General features: G+C 34.9%; 1 pseudogene; it reads right to left on the bottom strand.

The window, feature by feature from the left end:
• Positions 1 to 13774: 13774 nt before the first annotated feature.
• LOC149373519 (lysosomal alpha-mannosidase-like) lies at positions 13775 to 21032 on the bottom strand (annotated as a pseudogene).
• Positions 21033 to 21489: the final 457 nt, after the last annotated feature.

Genomic DNA, 21489 nt, shown 5'->3' with positions numbered 1-21489 from the left:
TTCATTGTACGAAAAACAGCTTGTTCCAATTAGTGGAATGGACAAAGACTATAACGCAATATTAATTTTTTTAATACTTTTAGTAATTTATAATTTTACAGCTATAATTATTATATTTCTAACAAGTGGATAAATTTATGCAAAAACTTCTGAGTATGAGTCGTGCCTAATAATAAAAGTTGTTTTTTCGGTATCGTTTATAACAAAAAAAAAAAAAAAAAATTTTTTATAACCACGGAGAAAAATTATTCAATGGTCGTGTAATGTAATGGGTGTTGTTATAGGCTCCGAAAAAAATAGGGAAAATCGAAAAAAATTTCTGCACAAATGTTAAATTTGTAAAACTTTAGTCCCGCTCGTTAAAAATTATCCAAGTCTTGGATACAATTTTTTCTAGGTTTTCTAAATTTCATAAAAATGTTTCTTACGTTAATGAATTTTAGATTTCAAGCCATAAAGAAATGACAAATCCATATTTTCATCCTAGGTGTCATGGAAACTCAAAATTTCCGAGTAAGATACAAGCCCGTACTGTTAGTTATCCCCTTTTCTGTATTTAGAAAGTCAAACAGTAGCTTTTCATAATCTAATATTTGTTGTAATTACTTTATATAATGTTGACAATTTTTTTAAATCAAATCACAAGTAATGGCGGTACAATTTAGTAGACCAAGGAAAATTAAGTTTTTCGAAAAATGAGCCATACATGTTGAATCATAATCAGTCAAGTATATATGCTTACAAATACTTTCTTATTATGCTTGAACGAAATATTTTTCAGGCTGGTCACAAGAAGGTATCGTATTTTATCTTTCGATATCACCCAAATCAGATATTTCAACGCGGTAGAATCTTAGACAGCAATCGTAGGCACAATGTATTTGCGGCATGTCTAAATTGTGTAAACGAAGAATTAAACGTTGACTTAAATGATCAAAAAATTGGTTACGTAACCGATAATGCATGTTTAAAACAAACATTTTACGAACACTATCTTTTATAATTGGATTTAAAGTTATTTACACATATGAATTGACTTACGACAGTAACAGTTTTTCAGCCTTTAAGATCAACCGACCTCCTTGCATCAACCCGTCGAAAAAGTTAGCGTGTGAAATTCTCTCCAACAAAGCCGAAAAAAATGCGCTGATAAAACTGTTGCAAAAAATGACCTGGCCAGGATTTATGTGTATTGTATTGCACTAAACGATTTGCACTAAGCGCATTTTTTTCGGCTTTGTTGGAGAGAATTTCACACGCTAACTTTTTCGACGGGTTGATGCAAGGAGGTCGGTTGATCTTAAAGGCTGAAAAACTGTTACTGTCGTAAGTCAATTCATATGTGTAAATAACTTTAAATCCAATTATAAAAGATAGTGTTCGTAAAATGTTTGTTTTAAACATGCATTATCGGTTACGTAACCAATTTTTTGATCATTTAAGTCAACGTTTAATTCTTCGTTTACACAATTTAGACATGCCGCAAATACATTGTGCCTACGATTGCTGTCTAAGATTCTACCGCGTTGAAATATCTGATTTGGGTGATATCGAAAGATAAAATACGATACCTTCTTGTGACCAGCCTGAAAAATATTTCGTTCAAGCATAATAAGAAAGTATTTGTAAGCATATATACTTGACTGATTATGATTCAACATGTATGGCTCATTTTTCGAAAAACTTAATTTTCCTTGGTCTACTAAATTGTACCGCCATTACTTGTGATTTGATTTAAAAAAATTGTCAACATTATATAAAGTAATTACAACAAATATTAGATTATGAAAAGCTACTGTTTGACTTTCTAAATACAGAAAAGGGGATAACTAACAGTACGGGCTTGTATCTTACTCGGAAATTTTGAGTTTCCATGACACCTAGGATGAAAATATGGATTTGTCATTTCTTTATGGCTTGAAATCTAAAATTCATTAACGTAAGAAACATTTTTATGAAATTTAGAAAACCTAGAAAAAATTGTATCCAAGACTTGGATAATTTTTAACGAGCGGGACTAAAGTTTTACAAATTTAACATTTGTGCAGAAATTTTTTTCGATTTTCCCTATTTTTTTCGGAGCCTATAACAACACCCATTACATTACACGACCATTGAATAATTTTTCTCCGTGGTTATAAAAAATTTTTTTTTTTTTTTTTTGTTATAAACGATACCGAAAAAACAACTTTTATTATTAGGCACGACTCATACTCAGAAGTTTTTGCATAAATTTATCCACTTGTTAGAAATATAATAATTATAGCTGTAAAATTATAAATTACTAAAAGTATTAAAAAAATTAATATTGCGTTATAGTCTTTGTCCATTCCACTAATTGGAACAAGCTGTTTTTCGTACAATGAACCATATGTCGTTTTTGACAGCCGTGAGTCATATTTTTATAATATACGTTGTAGATTATGGATGATATTCCAGAGGAAATAGAAATATGTACCATATGCCATCAGGAACTGTTTTATTTACAAAATATAGTAGAGATTAAACAAAGACAGATAAATACTTTTATTGAAGAGAGTAAAGCTAGAGGTAAAAATGATTGGAAAAATTGGGAAGGAAAAACGACTGTAAAATTACATGAAGAACGTAGACTACAGTACTATACTGCATTACACCATTATGCACATAGTGACTTTTCTTTTATGATCTAGTTTCTACTCTTTGTCTTTAGGAATAATTAAGAATTGTAGTTTATTAGCAAGTACGCTTGTGTATAAATAATTAATATTTTAGCATTCGTTGAAACGTTTTTCCATTTTCTTAACCGAAAATTTACAATTCTACAAAATAATACGGACGAGTAAAAATCTTTTTTTCTCTACAGGATATTTAAAAGCATCGAGTCTTGCCGGTTTCAAAATCGCACCCGTGCAGCCAGCCAACGACGAGCAGAGATTATTTACAGGGCAGTGCAAGGGAAAAAATACTGTTTATTTATAATGGTTCAATAAATAAATACAAAGTAAACTGGATCATGCTGAAATCTCAAGTTTTGATTTTTGAAAAACAAAATAATAGTTCTTGTACGCGTTATAATTTATTGTATCGTTGCATTTTTATATAATGTTGAGCATAGAGTATTCAAAATTCCGAAATACATCAAGCTGTGCATCTTTTATAATTCTATATAAATATTCCAGTTTTACCTGTTTAAAATTATTATGATTTTCAGTTATTTTTCATGAGTTTATTTCATAAAGAGATACTTTTGTCCATTCAAACTATATCTTATGTACAATTTTCAAAATAATATGTAGTCAATAAAAATAGTAAATGATGAAAAAAACGGATTTTCATTAAAAAAATTTCATACTAAGCTTATGCTTAATCGACAGAAAATTATCAAAATCGTGAAAAAAATCCATATATAAAGGAAAAAACAGTTTCCATTATAAATTTTTTGTGGCTACTTTAAAAACGTGTGAGCCGGTCGTCTGAAAAATCTGTATAGGCATAAGTACAAGAAGCTTCAAACGATATTTCAGTGGATTGAGTGAGTCGGTGCTTCACCGTTGGATAAGCCGTGTTGCCGTGTGTGCACGTGTGCAGCAGCCACACTTACAAACATACAAACACTCACATTATCTCTGGTTCTCTCTCTCCTTCGCTGCTACTGTCGGTGGAATAGTGGGGGACACTGCTGGGTGCAGGGGACTCGGTCGCTCTCTCTGTCTCACTTACTCTTACAAGTTAAGTACAAAATCTTCTTTACAATTTTTTTTCTCGAAATTTTGTGCTTGTCTAAATAATTCAAATAGACCAAATCGATATAAAATTTTTCGCTTTATACGCTGTGATTTATATTTTTACTATAGTTCTTACCGTTACTGAGATATGAGCGAAATAAAATTTCAAATGCGATTTTAACATTGATCCACCACTCGAAAAAATTTTTATTTATTTTTATCGTAATCAGTAGGTCAAATTACATAAAATATCAAAAACGCCTTCTTCTCCAACAACTTTCTAATTCAGAAGTTTCTTGGTTGGTCTATTTAAGGGGGCTCGTGTATAGACCAAGAGCTGAGGCCAGAGGGTGATCAAAAATGTAAACCAGCTGCAATTTGCACCAGAATCGAAAAACTTCATGATTTGAAAGAAGCCAAAGTATTTTTTTCGTATTTCTTTCTGGTAAAGAGTTATGTGGGTATGTAAGTAGTGCCATGAGTGGTCAATATGTATACATATATATATATATAAACGAGCCGCAACCTAGATGCCTAGACCTATGGATAGAAAATATAGTTTTTCTAGCGAAAAATTTATTATTTGCGACCAGATTATAATTTATTTTCTACTAAAAAATTGACTTTCATTAAAATGTACCCCTTCCCTTACATAAAAGAAAAACCAGCCGCAAATATTCCAGATGGTTATATTCAATAATATTAATCATTACACAGAATTGCGGCAAATTTTGGATTAGTTAAATGGAAAAAAATTATTTTACCAGGCTGCTTATCTAACGCTATCTTATGTATGGTACTCATTTACGCTTATAGATAATGCATTTTTAGATAAGATTAGCGTTGGATGAGCGGCGCGGGGAAAGGTGTTCCATTTTTCCCCTTTTGATGAATCTGAAAATTGCCGCAACTTCGCTAATGTGAAAGATTATTGTAAAAATTTTTCTGGCAAAGCGGCTGGTCTAAATTTTGGTGCACTTTTACAATACAGTAGTCGCAAAAAAACCGTCACCACATGTTGCTTTTATTGCCAACAATATCGCCTTTTTTTATATTGATAACATAGCAAATACTATCACGTTATAAAAAGCATACGATAATCGTGACCATTGTCATTGTATCTGCGATTATACTGTAAAAAATATAACTATGTGTAATTTATAATGTTATAGTGTTCAATAAGTGCATCATCATTTCTTAACTATTCACCATCAAGTATTGGGATTCCAAAAGGTCACGTGATTCTCGCGGTGTATATAGTCACTTGGGGGAAAATTAACACAGGCCTTGTAGGTGCAATTATATTTTTATTCCTTTTACCCGTTCAACGATTGTAATACGATAAAAGCCTTTCCGTAACATATTTTTGAGGAGATGACAATACCTGAGCTATTTTTTCCCAACTCAATTAGTCTTTTGCAGCTTAAAACTTTCCTTTGAAAGTGCGAAAATGCACTTTTAACCTGTACAAAATCCCACTTGTTGTCCTATATATTGTATAGTCGGGAACGGGAGAACTTTGTACAGGTTAAATGTGCGTTTTCGCCCTTTCAAAGGAAAGTTTAAAGCTGCAAAAGACTAATTGAGTTGGGAAAAAATAGCTAAGGTATTAAACATGTCCTCAAAAATATGTTATTGAAAGGCTTTTATCGTTTATCGTATTACAATAGCTGAACGTGTAAAAAAAAATGAAAAAAGAATTGCACCTACAAGGCCTGTGTTATTTTTCCCCCAAGTGACTAATATACACCGCGATAATCACGTGACCTTTTGAAATCCCAATACGTCTGTGGCTTCCGGGACCAACCGATTACTTACTTAACGTCCAAACAAATTTTTGAAATGATTTGAGTTAGCAATTTTCCGTAATCGGCACTATACCTAATCGATTAACTGCCATTTTCCCGGCTCAACCGATTAAGGGACCGTTGTCCCGGCCCAATCGAATGAGTGATGGAAAAAAATCATTGCTACAGCAAAAATTAATGATATTAAAGTGCAGAAATCATAGAAGAATATTTTTTTTAGTAAATGTCACCCTTTTAAAAAAAATTTAATGTAAATATGTGGCTTTTACAAATAATATACTAAAGAAAGTTCATTATACCAAAAATATGTTAAGACGTATAAGTTTTGCATTTTGTTTTTCTAAAATCATTTTATTTAGACATGTAACAATATTATAATACATTTATAATCCAATTAATATCTAAAGAAATTATATTTTCAATATCTCAATTATTTATTTCAAGTGCATTCTTTTCATTGTAATTTATTGATAAAAATTATTTCTGTTCAACCAGTGCAACTTTTTTACTGTTCAAAACACTACTTTAATTTAGAATCCAAAACACATGAAAAATTTTTATTTCTTAACATATTTTTTCGTACACCCAAATTTAGCTGTAATGAAAAAAGATACCCAGAATAAAAGCAAGGATGAATCGAAAAACTTATCAATAAAATTATTGTACGATACAGGTAATTTGTGTAGGATGGAAAAAAAGCTTAGTTTATTTATGTACGAAATACGAAATGTTATTTTATTCGACAATAAAATTAAGTAATAATTTTCGTTAAATGACATTTGTATTTACAAACTTTAACGACGTAAATGATATACCCAATATGTACAAATACATGTATAAATTATACAGTTTTTAGAAATTCTGTTGACTATGATACAATCTACTTATAAACTAAATAACACTTGAAGATTTCAATGCTATGATACAAGTTATATTTTTTTCATATAAACGCTGTACACTCTAAATATTAACAATGAACTTAAAATTAAAATCACATGAAAAAGCTAGTTTACTTTAACACATTCGTCACAATAAAGCTTAATAAAAAATGTCTGACTATATCCCTCGGTCAAAGAAGCACGTACAAAAACAAAGTAAGTCCACAAAAAAATCAACTATCTTTTTTAGTTTTTTATATTAATACCTCCCTTGGCCTGAGAGTTTGTTCGTTCGACTATAGGCACTCGATAGTAACTATATTCAATAGCCTGATTATTGGCTAAAAGTACACTTTTTATCATAACTATTCTTGCACTCGTAACTGTTTCTCTTTCTTTATTTCAACTCAATTCATAACTGTTAAGTCCCATGAACGAGAGCACAAGAAAAGAAAAAAACGTTCCGATACGTTTCTCTGGGTGCAGCCGCATCCGAAACCAGACGTAACTTTCTTCGTCAACGACGAATCTCAAGTGCCTAGTTGCGATAGGGTTTGAGATGGCAGCAGTGGCCGGTTCGCGCCTACCCTACAAGTTAAGGTGGACGGGTTTCGAGTGCCGGCGTCGTGGAGGCAGGGGTGGCGGCGTTTCCGGCCATGTTTGCTTGTGCTTGTTATCCTTATTGTTACCGATTATGCAACTGCCACTGCTACTGTTATCGCTGCCGATATCTTTTTTGCCAAAGTCGTGCAGTCTGGCGTCCTGCTGTGCCGACTTATTGTAGTCTACTATAATGTCCGTGAATTTTATGATTCTCCACCGGTACAGGACCTCTTCCTTGGGGTTCTCGGCGTTTTTTTTTACGGCCTCTTGAAGCTTGACAGCCGAGTCCGCGGAATCCATCGGCGATTCAGGGACAAAGATCTCACAGTCCGACAGCGCCAGCCCAGAATTCGTGGACAAGGATAAGCAATCTTTGCGTGGAGGTTCTGTCAAACAGAGATTGTCCAGGGAAATTCCATCAGCTACTGTAAAACGAGAGGAAAAATGATTTGAACCAGTTTTTATAGTGTAAAGTCTTTGGCGGATCTCAAGAAAAGTATGGTGCTTACAGTGTAGGCTGTCGATGCTGTCTTGGGCTCCGCTGTCGCTTGGCTTGGCGCCGAAAAGCAGGTCGACCCTTTCACCGAACAGGACCTCGCAGTGCTGGATAAGCATCTCCACGAGGGCAGGAATCGCCTGGCTCTGGTTGACCGAGGGACTCTCGGACCAGAGCAGACTTGGCCCACAGCACACGCCGAGGTTACTCGCGCACATGAGGTTGTGCTTCGAGCGCCGGGCTATGTGGTGCAGCACATGGATCAGGTGCGACAGCAGCGTATAGTTTGCCCTTGGCAGACGGTCCAAAATGCTACAAACCAAACGAACGTTAAACAAATGGATAGTTATGTATGATAAGGTAGCTCCATTGAAGTAAAAATATCAGGGGTCGTACCTTTTGATCGTCGTGAGCGGGTCCGGAGACTTGAGGCTGGCCATCCACAGGGAGAAGAGGTGAGAGGTAAGGAGGGGGTCGGGCAGTGATCTCAAGAAGTCCTTGAGTAGGGCAGCCACTGCGAGTACGGACGCGTCTTCGAGGCAACTACTGTTGCCCGAGGACTCGATCTGGTCCTTGAGCTCCCGGACCACCCTTAAATTGGCGGATTTGCGAAAGATGCCTTGGGTGGAGGGACCCTTGGCGAGGAGCTGCTGCAGCATGACGAGGACTGGCTTGGGCAGACCGTTCTCGTCGAGCCGCGCCAGATTGACACCAAAGACGCGGGGGCTAGAGGAGGCGGATTTTCGCAGGAGACCCCATGTCCGGGATTTGTGCGACTTTGCATCACTATTAACTGACGCCAAATTTCGCGCGTCGGTTTCCATGTACTTTTCGTACTCGGCAAGCCTCTGAATCTGAAAGGAAAAACGGTTGAGATTTTGGTTAGTCGTTACTTTTTGATTATGAGACACGGAAACAATTTTATTTCTATAAGAACATCAAAATCTGCAAATTAGTACTTGTGTCGGAGAAACATGATTAATTTTATTTCTTTTTTTGCACGAATAATCGCGAACGTGGGACAAAAATTTTGTATAGCGAACAATAACAAAAATCGTTTTCCAAGGAGGTACAATTCATAGACAGAGAGGGGATGATCCAGAGCTCTGGGGAAGTGTGATTCCCAATAATCCATAACCAAATTAAAAGTCCACTAAAATGTAATTTGTACAGTGAAGATGACACACATGTGGACTCTGATAATGTATGTGAATTAAAAATTTACTGCCTCAATAAACTAGCATCGATTAAACTCTCAATATTTCCAAGCTAAAAATCTAACTCAATGCTGCCACCTGAATACATGTGTGCATATACCTGAGAAAGAAAAAGGGTCTTTCCCGGCGCCCTCAAAACTGGTATCACCGAAATTACAAATGTAAGATGCGTCACGCACACGAGCAGGGAAATTCGACTTTCTTGGTTTTCTTCTCTTTACTTCAAGTACATTATCTTTTTTTTTCCATGAGAAAATCGCATATGCACCGAAACCAATGAATAGTTTGTACGCTCGAGAAAAATAGCAATGCTACATATACATGGAAAAGATTTACGCTTTAACCAGTGTAAGTGTACAGCGAAGAACGAAAAAAGCGCGCAGGAAAAACGGATAATACAAAATAGCAGTTGCGCCCGAAAACACCGATGTCCCGAAAATCGGACTCAACATTACATCGGAGGTACCAAAACTAGCACTGAGACGCACCCCAACCCCGATTTTCAAATTCAAAAGTGGGCAGCAATGATATTTCAATGCCCGATTATTCACTTTAAATATTTCTACACATCTAACTGATATGGGAATGCGTGCAAGGTAAATATAGTTTATGTAATTTTAATCAAAAGTTACCTCACTACTCGGCTGGTGATCATTTGGTCCGCGCCGAAGGGACCGGAAAGACGCTCTAGTCTTCCTGCACCAGTTAGAAATGGCCTTCTTCATTTTTCACTCTGACGTACACTCCGATTTCACTAGTTGCACCCTTCGGTTCACAATGCGAGCAGTTACCACTAGTAGACACTAGAACACTCCGGGAGAGAATAACTGAGGACTGAGGGACGGTAGTCCCATTGCATTCCCGAATATCCCCACACTGTGCAGTGATGAGTTTACGCCCTTTCACTATTGGCCCGAGCGCAATTAGTCTGCAATAGGAAGGGTCAGTACTATCAGTAGTGGGATTATTTGGGTGGGGACATGTACATAACTACATGACTAATTGTGTTCGAACACATCTCAAGACATTGGAGTTGTTTCTTAGGGAAAAATTATTAAAGAGAAAATACATGGGAACAAGAACGAGAAAAATAAAACGAGTACGGAAGCTTTTCAAGTAAATAGTACGTATGAGCTCTGCCGAAATATTTATACCTCTATATTTTTTGTACAAATTATGGAAAAAAATTGAATTTCTTCAAAAATTTGTACTAATTTTCATCATAAGAGAGAGTATGATAAGAAATGAAAGATTTGCATTTTAATTGTGTAAAATTATTTTATTAAGACTTATTTTATAACAATATTATGATTAATCCATAGAGCAATTGTTAGCTGAAGTAGTTATGTTTTTGAGATCTTGATCATTTATTTAAGTACATTTTTTTCATTTTAATTTATTGTTAAAAATTATTTCTATTTGACCAGTGAAAATTTTTACAGTCCTAAACACTATTTTAATTTTGAAACACATGCAAAATTTTTATTTCTTAACATATGTTTTGTAGAAATTAAATTTTTTGCCACAAAAAATTTTTCTCATAAGTTTTACTTGCAAAAACCATATCAATTACTTAACCACGCTACAATACATGCATAAATTAACGCGAAGTACTCAGAGCTTAGGGTACATCCAGTGCATTTGACTTTTTTTTATTTCTGTTTTAATGCGTTTTTTTATGGTTGCTTTATTACTCGATTACAGCGCGTTTCTTTGATTCGCGGTGCTTAGCTATGGTTTGCCAGTAATTTTCAGTACTGGGAAGTAATAGAATTTTTGTTCGATGCCATTTATTTACAATTCCAATCTTGCATATGAATAAATACATTAATGCTATGTAAAATTAATTTATTGTTCATTTATTTTTGTAGCTTCTAGTGCACTCACACGTAAGCTTACCTCTTCTCGTATTTTTTTTTTTATTACTATGCTATCGTCTACAATGCTGTTTTCATATGGTTACAGTCTTTTTTTTCTCTTGCTCTTTACTCTGCTACTGAGTTGTATTGCTCGCACCACACTCAGTTAGGGTTAGATTTTTTTCTACGAGAAAAGTACACAACTGTGATCTTGGGTATCCTATTTTATTTTTAGCCTTACATTTTTGCCGCCCGTTTTTTTTTTCAAAATTAAACTATTTACCTTAGACGGAGTTTAAAGAATGGCGTTATTGTTTCCTAGTTCTCCATGCGTCCAAACTGTTTTGATTTAACGACTATAATTACAATTGTATATTCTTAATTTTACACTAAGTAGTGTACTAGTTGGGGTTGAGAGATATTGTTGCTATTTTTTTTTTTTTTTTTTTTTTTTTTTAATTATAGAAACAACGATGAAAGAGTCGCAAGCCACTGTGACTTCCACCAGCAACCCTTCGTCCTATGATGGATACGGTAAGCCAATCATGATATCAAGTCCATAAATATAAAGTCGGGGGGTCGGGTAAGGTTCCCTGACCTGTTTAATTAGAATAGACCCAGCATAGTTTTTTTTTATGCATTAGGGCCTGCGGAACACAACTTTTCATGTTGGGTCGCTGTCCAAAAGGTCAATTTTTTGTTAATTGACAAATTTTACTTACAAGTAACAAATGTTGTTTTTTTTTGTTCGTAAAAAAATTTTCTTTTCTGATTTTTTGGTCGCATTTGAAGCAAAAAGTTGTGGATGAAGTATATTCGTAAAATTTATACTTTTTGGCAAAAACTCACAAAGTTTTGAAAAATATGTTCTTTACGGTTTTCGAAATCTTTTGGTGTTTTTTTTTTAAATCTAGTAATCTAATTTATAACGTAATACTTTTTTTTGTTTAAAATGAGTGAAAGAATCGGGTGAAAACTTTCGTTTGTCGAAAAAACCAATATTTAAAATTAACTGACAAAACTCGTCGAGTATCAAAAAATTGACCATTCGGACAGTGACCCACCATTAAAAATCGTGCTCTTAATACATTAAAAAAAAAAAAAAAAATCGGTGAGTCCATCCTATTCGAACAGATTACGGGACCCTATAAACATGTAGACCTCATACGATCGGAGAAAAAACTGCGGATGCAAGTAAACACCTCCTGTAAAAGCAGTTCCAGGCCAAACTCACAGCTCGACGGAAACGACGATAAACTATTTCAGCTCGTCAACGCCGAGACACCCGTCCTCGAGTCCAAGGCCCAGCGCAGCGCGAGCAAACATAAATTACCCCTTGCAGGACAATCTTGGCGCCTCGAGGTACCTCGCTGCAAATATTTTTAAGAACACCTTTCGAGAGAGAAAATTTTTTTTTTATTCCGTTTACAAAATAAGATAACCAGCAAAGGTCCAGACTCGACGTCCCAAACTATCGAGCCTCCCAGGATGTTCGGTCCGTTTAACGACGAGGAGCGAAAGGAAATTTTGACCAAGTTTTACGATCAGGTAAAGAGCAACTTGGAAAGCATTGTCCGGCCCAATGGAAGCAAAGAGTTACCTGCGAGGACGTGTGCCGACCTCTTTGCCGCTTTCCCCCGAAAAACCTACGGGTTAGAGAAATTTCTAATTCACGAAAATCTACTTTGAAAAAATGCTATAATCATCAAAATACAAATACCCATACAGGAGAGTATTGGATTGATCCGAACGACGGTGATCCTCGAGATGCGATACTAGTACGTTGTGACGCCGAAACGCGCTCGTCATGTATTTTGGCTAGTCCCTCGCGAACAGTGGAAATCAGTCACGAGGGCAGTGAATCCGAAATTTGGCTCAATGAAATCGACAGCGCGTCAAAGGTATAAATCGAAAATTTTACCGATCACCATTGACGGTTTGTACTTCGAATTTTTTTTTTTCAAATTTTTTTTCATACAGATAAATTACAATGCGGACAGCAATCAAATTGGTTTTCTGCAATTACTTTCTAAAGAAGCCGAACAAAGTATCACTTACAATTGTAAGAACAGCGTCGCTTATTTCGACATTGAGCGTTAGACTTACAGAATACTAATAAAATAACTGGGAAGATTCGATTTTGAGGGGAGAAAATAACGTTAAAATTCTTGTATATTCATTTGGTACTGTAAAATCATACACATCATCGATCAAATTTAAACGAAATTTTTTAAAATGGATATCAATTAATTTTTAGATCATGACATAGCTAGTAATAAAGTGATCTACAATAATTATTTTGAGCCACCTCTAATGAAAGCATTTCTATTGATCTGTATTTTCTGTTGGCAAAAGAATAGTAGTGAAACGACAGACTATACACCATTTGATTTGATTATTATCTTTGATCCAGTGATTAGAGCGGAGAAACGTTATTTTAACTGATATTATGGAAAAATCGTAAAATAGTTCCTAAATATTTACATTTTATAAAAATACGTTAGACATACATTTAATAGAACTATGATTCAAGTGCGAGAATTCTAACATTTTTTGGCAAGTGTTTTATGAGTAGTAGCATATCATATGTATTAAATTGTTAAACAACAAATAAAATGTGTAACGAAATGTGTGCCAAAGGGGACTTTTTAAAGACATGCCTACACAAATAACAAAATATTTTTCCAACATTTTTTACCCCTTAGCCTTCGTAAAAGTCGTAGGATTTTTCACAAATACATTCGTATACTTACATAAAAAAACCTCATCATTTAAATAATCAATGTTCAATCTAATAAACATATTTATGAAGTATTAGAAACGTAAAATAAGTAAGCAATTATATTTAACTATGTTTATTTTAATTTCAAAGTAAACCAATGGCCTTTACGCTCAATCTGTGACGCAAGAGATGTAGAAAATACTGCCTATATATTAACATTAAAGCGATTATTATCTATTGTACTCTGTGGTATAACAAGTAAAAAAAGTTACACGCAACTAAAAACAAGGTTTATTTTTTTTCTTAGAATGATTTGAAATAAAATAGAATACTTTTATAATTTATGAGGACTACATTTATTGAGCACATACAATAATATACATTCGTGACAAAAAAATTTACTTCAAACATTTTCTTCATTAATATATTACTATTGGTCTTTATAAATGTGTTATCGCACAAAGTTTAATACTCCACGATCTCATTAAGACCCGTGTTTAAGTTTGACGACAAAAGTCCGAATTTCCATTGGTTTCAGTAGTACCACGATAGAATTACTGGAGGCCTGCACTTTGTCCGAGTCCAAATTTCCAGTTTCAACGTTATCGTCCGTCCCCGACGTCCACTTCAATCGCTGCTCGTCTTTCAAAAACTGATTCGCACCAAGAGTCGTTTCTCGCACCCAATCCACGGAAAAACTGGCGAACAGCTCCTATCGGCAAAAACAATCCACAACTCAAGAATGTATCAATGGAACCAATTGTGATCAATAAGAAACATAATAGGTATTACTTTCAAATCGACTTGGGCAACTGTCGAGTACAAGGAAGTTTTGCCATTCTCAAATATGTGCTCAAGTCGCAGTAGAACTTCCCCATCCTTCCAAGGCTCGAGAGTCAGAATACGAATGTTTTTAGGCAGCAAAATCGTTAAACCGTCGCCCTGACGGATCGAGGAAAATTTTGAATTTATTTAGTTATTTTAAAACTCGAGTGATACCTGATACGATAAATTTGAAAATGGTAATTCGAATGGCAATGCTATCAAGTATTTATTAAATACAAATAACTTTCGACGTTACGACCCATACACTTATATATAGATAACGAGGCCCTCATCAGGTAAAAAACTTAATCGTCACACTAGTGACTAAGTGTAGTACGCAAGATGGTAAGGTAGCGAATACATTGTGACGAACGTCGAAAGTTATTTGTATTAATATATACTTGATAGCACTACCACCCGAGTTATTATTTTCAAATTTAAATTCTTCAAAAATACATGCCGAAGTACAGCAGGGAGTGACAAAATGTACAACCTTCATTTTGTAAAGTTGATTCCAGTCTTGAAAAGAACTTGTCGTGGGGGTGAAAAAGAGCCAAGATCCAAGGGACAGTTCAATCGCTTTCTCTTTTTCTTGCAAAATGAGCTCGTCCTTGTCCATCAAACTGCCGGTCAGCAAGTAATGTTTACCTCTGACCACAAGGCCCGTTCCGTACGCCATTTCGTTCAATATTTGATTGAGGCGGTTCATCTTGTCGTGATTGGTTAACCTTCTGTGAAGCTGAAACACATTTTGGCGAAATTCAACGCGTCAGTTTTACCATTTGGGGTGACTTTTTCGTTACCATCAACTAAATTTGTCCTCGAAACAAGCTCGAGCCACCCTGTGGCCTGTCGGTCAACACACTCACACGTAACAACTTCCTCTTGTCCTCGATGGCGATTTTCGTTGGGATCGGGTAATAGTTACCAGAAACTCGTTCCTCCAGCCAAACGTTTATGTGAGGGCGCTTGTTGAGCTTACGCTGAATCATCTCCCTACCATTGCTGTCCGTGTAAAATGTCCTTCTGTTCACCAAGTTCGTAAAGTAATTGCTGACCACTTTCTTGCCGCCTATCATCTTCGACAAGCTGTACAAAATAATTTTATAATACGTATAGAGGATGAACTGTTTTTTTTTTTTTTTACAAGTAACCATTAATATATGAAATTACTCGATGGGCACAGGTCCGATCAGCCAATGAAATTCCACTTGACTTTTTCCCTTGTAAATTCTAACTACTTGGCTCACCCATTCATTGACTACTTGATGAATTTCCTCGACCAAAGGTCCTGCCGGCATTTAATTTTTGAAAATGGTACAATCGAGACTTAATGGCATATTAGCAGTGTCCCATATGACATACCTTTGAAGATCTGCGTGGAGTTGGTAACATTTAAAATATGGGTGATGCTGCTCTTTGGTCTTAAAACATACAGCCCCGACGATCTGTTGGCGACCAATGCGTTGTTGCCCTCCGCAGCATCGTAATAATGAAACGATTGTCTGATTTTCAGGCCCCTTGTCCCGTGAGTCATATTTATCAAGATTCTACCTTTCGCGTTGGCACTTATGTTAAATAACTTAAATACAACGTTTATTGTTTATGGCATTGCAAAATGATATTGGAAAAAGTAATGGTCAACTTTTTACCTCGGAGCCTATAAATTGGGAGCCATTAGCCGGTTTTGGGTCGTTTGGCACGAAATTGGGATCGGACTTTTTTTGGTAAACGTAAAACGATTGGAAACCAAGCGAGAAAACATTTTCAGCTAGGAAAACCAACTCCATTGTTGCACTGCTGACTCGACCGGGGATCGCTTGCACTTTGTCTGGAATTGGCACCATTTGAGTAACCATATCGTTCCCTACAATTAAAAAAAAAAAATCCCATCAATCGATTAATAATTGGGTACATTTATGTATTTCAAAGGTGACTTGGACTATTTCCACTGGATTAATCAAAATAGCTGAAATTTTCTAACTATGTAAATGAGGTATGCCTCATTCATTTACGATAAAAAACACTGGGGTTAACCACTTTACTTTTAAGAAAATCACTATTGAAAACTCACCAATTTAACAGACAGTCTTACAGAATTTGTTACTAAAATGACGCTAACTCCAAAAGTAAATGACAAACCTCTGTAAATAAAAACTGTATTTGTACCTTTTTTTTTATTAGTGATCTCTTAGAACTGTGAAAATTATACGTAAACCACTTAGATTTTAAGAAAATTTAGAGAAAAGTGATTTATCGTCTTCTGCGCATGCGATGATTAAAGTGGTGAGTTTTTACTATTTATTTTATTGATATTTTATAACTTTTTAGGCCATTAAAACTCTTGAAATTGAACGCGTGATTCATACATTCAATAATCATGACAATGGACAAAGAACATTTTTCGTAATCAATAAAACCTCAAAGGGCCCCTCACTGGGTACGGCACCAAACGTTCAAGCCACCTTTATTATTGACGCACCAGTAAAGTCTTTGACCCCGTACACCAAATTCTGAACCGGCACTCTGATGAACTGCTGGACCATTTGACTGGTCGGATTGTACACAGTGACAACGAATTTTCGGTGATTGGAGGAATAATCACAGGCGCTAATGTTGAGAAGCAGACACGAGTGGAATTCCGGCGCATTTGAAATTTTTTTTTTCAATGCCCAATTGCTGAGAACAAAAGACATGTATATTTTTCAAACAGCTGATATTTTCAAAGTGCATGATTATTATTATTTTAGAGCTTCAGAGGCAACGTGCTCTTCTTTGGAAATACTGCGATGTAACAGTTTGGCATAGTCAAACGCAACATTTTGCATTGCAGTGCCCGTAATGGCGTCATGATGCTTTAACACCCCCATTGCCTCTCGGAAACGTTGCAGCTCTTCGGTATCGGGCAGATTCGCCAAGACAGATAATTGCTTCGCCACCTGGAATGACAAAAAAAAAGATAATCCAATTTTTTTTTGCAAGTTGAAATGGGAAATTCATTAAAGCCCCGACTTGCAAAAAGTTATTGCCGAGTCTTTCGAAGTACTTCAGTGCCGGTCTGGACGTATAAAAACCGGTCCAAAATGAATGTTGGTCGAAAGAGTAGGGGAACATATCGCCGATTTCAACAGGCCATCTCAAATCGTGCTTGTGCAGTGCCCGCAAGTAGCACGACGGAGTTGAGTGAAACACCTCATAGTTGTCTCCTTCCTTACTGTTTATGTACCTGAGTAATCACGCAAATTTGTTTCAACCGTATACTTCGGCATGTTGTTTTAGAAAAAAAATTTGAAACCAACTTGATGAGTTTGTCTATGTTGGCGAACCACAGCTCAGCGTTTAAGTAATGATGTGTCCGTCCCATTGTAATGATTATATTATTGGTCTGGTACATCGTAGCTTGTTTCGAAGCAAAATGTAGTAGTTTCTCTGCCTTTAGTCAAATAAATATCTTGTACAATAATATATTGTTCCAAAGTGATGGCATGAAAAATTTTCGCTTACTCTGTCATGTACGTTGTAATTTACGTTGTTTGGGTCATCGATGATGGGCACGCGATTGCCGCAGAAAGTATCAAAACAAAAACCAGGTGGGGTGAAAAAACGGTAGTACAAAATCATCGTAAATAGATTGGCAGATTTACCTGAAATTCATTTTTATTTTCATCAATCCTGGTTTTTCATTGAAATGAAAATTTTTTGATATATACATGAAAACCCGTATAAAAAAAATCTTACTTTTTAAAAGTATTTATGTTGCACTCTACGTGGAAAAAAAATACAGTCTTATAATCTTTTAAAGACATAGGACTTTTATGTATAGAAAATTACGTCATCCTTTCAATTCTAAAATTAGAAAGAAAATGAGTTTTCGATGGAGGTATGCTAAACATTGCAAACAGCCGTACAAGAAAAAAGTACGACTTCACTTTTCCGGTGCAAGTAGCCGGAAGTGAAAATTGTACTTCCCCTCTGGGAATGAAAGTAAACCACATACCTAGACTATCACTGCCTTTCCAGATGAATTCGGCAGTTTTATTCCACAAGCGGGCCCAGTTGTACACGTAATCGATTCGACCAACGAACATTCCATCAAAACCCATTCGAGCGAAAATGGAAGCTTGTTCGCGAGAATGTCCGAAAGGGTCAACTTGCCATCCGACTCGAAGTCGCCCACAAGAACCAAAGGAGTCATTTATTCGCCTTTAAAGGTAAATAAGTTTATATTAATCGCAACAATAAATCATTCAATCCAATTGTAAGCATACCTGAAGCCCCAAGTGTATTGATCAATCAGTGATTGGTAATTTGTGGTAGCCTCGTCGTTCATACTCCAACCACCACCAACTATTTCAAATCGTCCTTCGTTGACCAACATTTTTAACTTTTCTCTCATAGTGTCGTTTCGATTTTTCCACCACTTCCATAGCATTGCCATTTCGGCAAACGCAAATCTAATTACAAATCGGTTTGTCATCATCCCCCAGCGATAATTAACAATAAAAGTTTTTTCAATTTACTATTATTTTCTGTTTCTACAATAACATTGGCGTTGAAAAATATATATGTAATAATAACAACTGATAATCAAAAATTATGTATAACTTATGACATTTTATTACTTGTCTCAAATACGGACTTTACAATTCTCATTATCGGTTGTTATTTTTCGCTGAGATCGTCAGTATGGTGTAATGGTATACATATTAGTTGTCAAAATATTGATTTGAAAATACCTTCTTCCTGGATTTTTTAGGAGCGATTCAATGACATTGTCGATCACGTATTGCACCCCTGAAATTAAAATATTTTTTTCTTACTCGCTAGCAAAAGGGAGGAGTACTTCACGCTTAATGTAAGGTAAAGACATGTTTTTCATAAAATATGCCACTTGTGATATTCCATTTAATTTTCCTTCCTGTATAGATGAATAATCAATATTATTTACAAAGTATGCGCAACTTTTATTTATATCTTACATTTGTTGTATATTACATCGTAGGTTAAGTACAACCAGCCCACTTCAGCGTGAGAATGAGCCACTAAATGCAGTACCGGTAATGGTGTTGTGATTTTGCATCAGTCCCATTGCTTCTTTGTACGTTTGATATTCTTCAGAGTCAGATGAATGTGTGAGGACCGAAAGTTGTTTGACCACCTATTTTTTCATTTTTTTATTCTTTTATTAATTGAAGGTAACATGGAGAGTATAATACATGTCATGACTTTTGACCTGTAAAAAATTATTTTCCAGTCTCTCGAAAAATTTCAATCCAGGCCGAGAAGTGAAGAAACCAGACCAAAAAGTATGGCGATTCCAGGAGTACGGCAAAAAAATCGTCAGTTTTGACAGGCCATGAAATGTTCAAGTCATTCAAAGATTTTAAGTAACACGAAGGCGTGGAATGAAAAATATTAAACTGGTCGTTTTTTTTCTCATTGATATATCTAACAAACCAAACGATGTATTAGTGTTACGCTTTAGTACCACGTTATAGTATTAATTAAAGATACACCTGATTAGTTTATCCATATTACTGTACCACAGCTCAGCTTCTGTGTACTGTAATTTATCTCCCATTGTAAATTTAATATTATCTGTTCCATACGATAAAGCTTGTTTTTTGACATAAGTTAATAGTTGCTCTACCTTTACCCATCATAAAAATTTAAAGTATACAATGAAACAATTTAAAAAAAATGTTTAAAAACCTATATATCTGATGTTTACCCTCTCATCCACGTTATAATTCAAATTTTTAGGATCATCTATAATTGGTACTCTTCCGTCACAACGAATAACAAAGCAAAATCCAGGTGGTGGTGTAAAGCGGTTGTATATTATTGACGGGAATAAATTGTTGGACTTGCCTAAACGAATGACCACCAAAAGTTATCGAAGCACAATTTAATAAAAATAATAAAATTTCCTACCTAAACTGTTACTTGTTTTCCACATAAACTCGGCAGTTTTATTGTCGAGACATGCCTTTTTAAATTGATAATCAACTCGACTAATAAACATTCCATCAAAACCCATTTGCGAAAATAGCGATGCTTGTTCCCGAGAATGTCCAAACAAATTTACTTGCCAGGCAACCCTTGGACCATCATAATTACCAATCATATATTTTACTCTCCTGGGATTAACAGTTTTACTTTATCTTTTTTTTATGTGGCTTTAGAATTTATCTATGATTACGGAAACTCAAAAACCTGAAGCCTAAAGTGTATTGGTCTATGATCGATTGGTAATAGGAAACAGCTTCGTCATTAATGGTCCATCCTCCACTCACAATTTCAAACCTGCCGTCGTTTATTAATTTTCGTAACATTTCCTTTTTAGTTTGATTTTGACGCTTCCACCATTTCCATAAAACAAATGTTTCAGCGTAGACAAACCTAGCAAAAAAATATGTTTTAATTTCTTTTAATTTTTTTATGCAGTTTTCTTATTTATTGCCTTCTATTTTGATGCTTCGTCAATGATAACATGACACTATCAATAACAGCTGTAAATGAATTTTTAAAAAAGTTAAAGGAGTTTTTTTTATGCACTAAGTAGTTGAACTTTAGAATAAAAAAAGATTCTCACAAGCGTAGTATGTTTGATTATGCACATGAAGCCAACCAATGTTACTCTCAGAATACGATATCAAATGTATGTTTAGTTTATGTGGCTGACTGTTTGGGCAAGTCTGCGTATGGTTAATAAAATTTTTTTTATGGTAGTATTTATCTAGATCACAACATTATTTAATTTGTATCATCCAATATATTATACTTACATTAGGCCCTATTACAGGTATAGGTTTTTCATATTTTGATGACAAGAGTAGCCATATTCCAAATCCTACGATGACAAATGCGGTACCAAATATAAATAAAAATAAACTTCGATGTGTTTGCAATCTCATTTTAATTTTAATTTGTTACTAAATAGTGAACGAAAAATTGGTTAACTGAGAGAAAATTTCACATAAAAATGTGCTTTTTTTCTTCAATATTGACTGAAACCTTTGCGTGTGTTTTTTAGCGGATTTTTTTTACATATTTTTATCTCAACTTGTTGAACTACGTCAGTAAACTTGTAAACAAATGTTACTGACAGAAATTATGTAAGCAGTATAACAATTTGAGATTTTTTTATTTTATGAAGTATTACGTTTTTAGACCTTTTTTTTACAATATTTTGAACTCAATTCTCAATCGATAATTAATTTACATATTCATAAGTTTCAGTTTAACGATAACTCTTTGTCTTGATATTTTTAATTTATCTTGGAAACTATAGTAGAGAAACTTCAATATTCTAACCAGTTATTTTCACCTATTTTTACACTACGAGATTCAACGTAGTAAACTGAATATTTA

Source organism: Copidosoma floridanum, unplaced genomic scaffold (genome assembly GCF_036245765.1).
Source record: "Copidosoma floridanum isolate Cflo_tuat_1 unplaced genomic scaffold, Cflo_Japanese_pri ptg000030l, whole genome shotgun sequence".
Lineage (NCBI taxonomy): Eukaryota > Metazoa > Arthropoda > Insecta > Hymenoptera > Encyrtidae > Copidosoma > Copidosoma floridanum.
The sequence above is the reverse complement of the archived record's forward strand: the minus strand, read 5'-3'. Positions and strand labels throughout refer to the sequence as shown.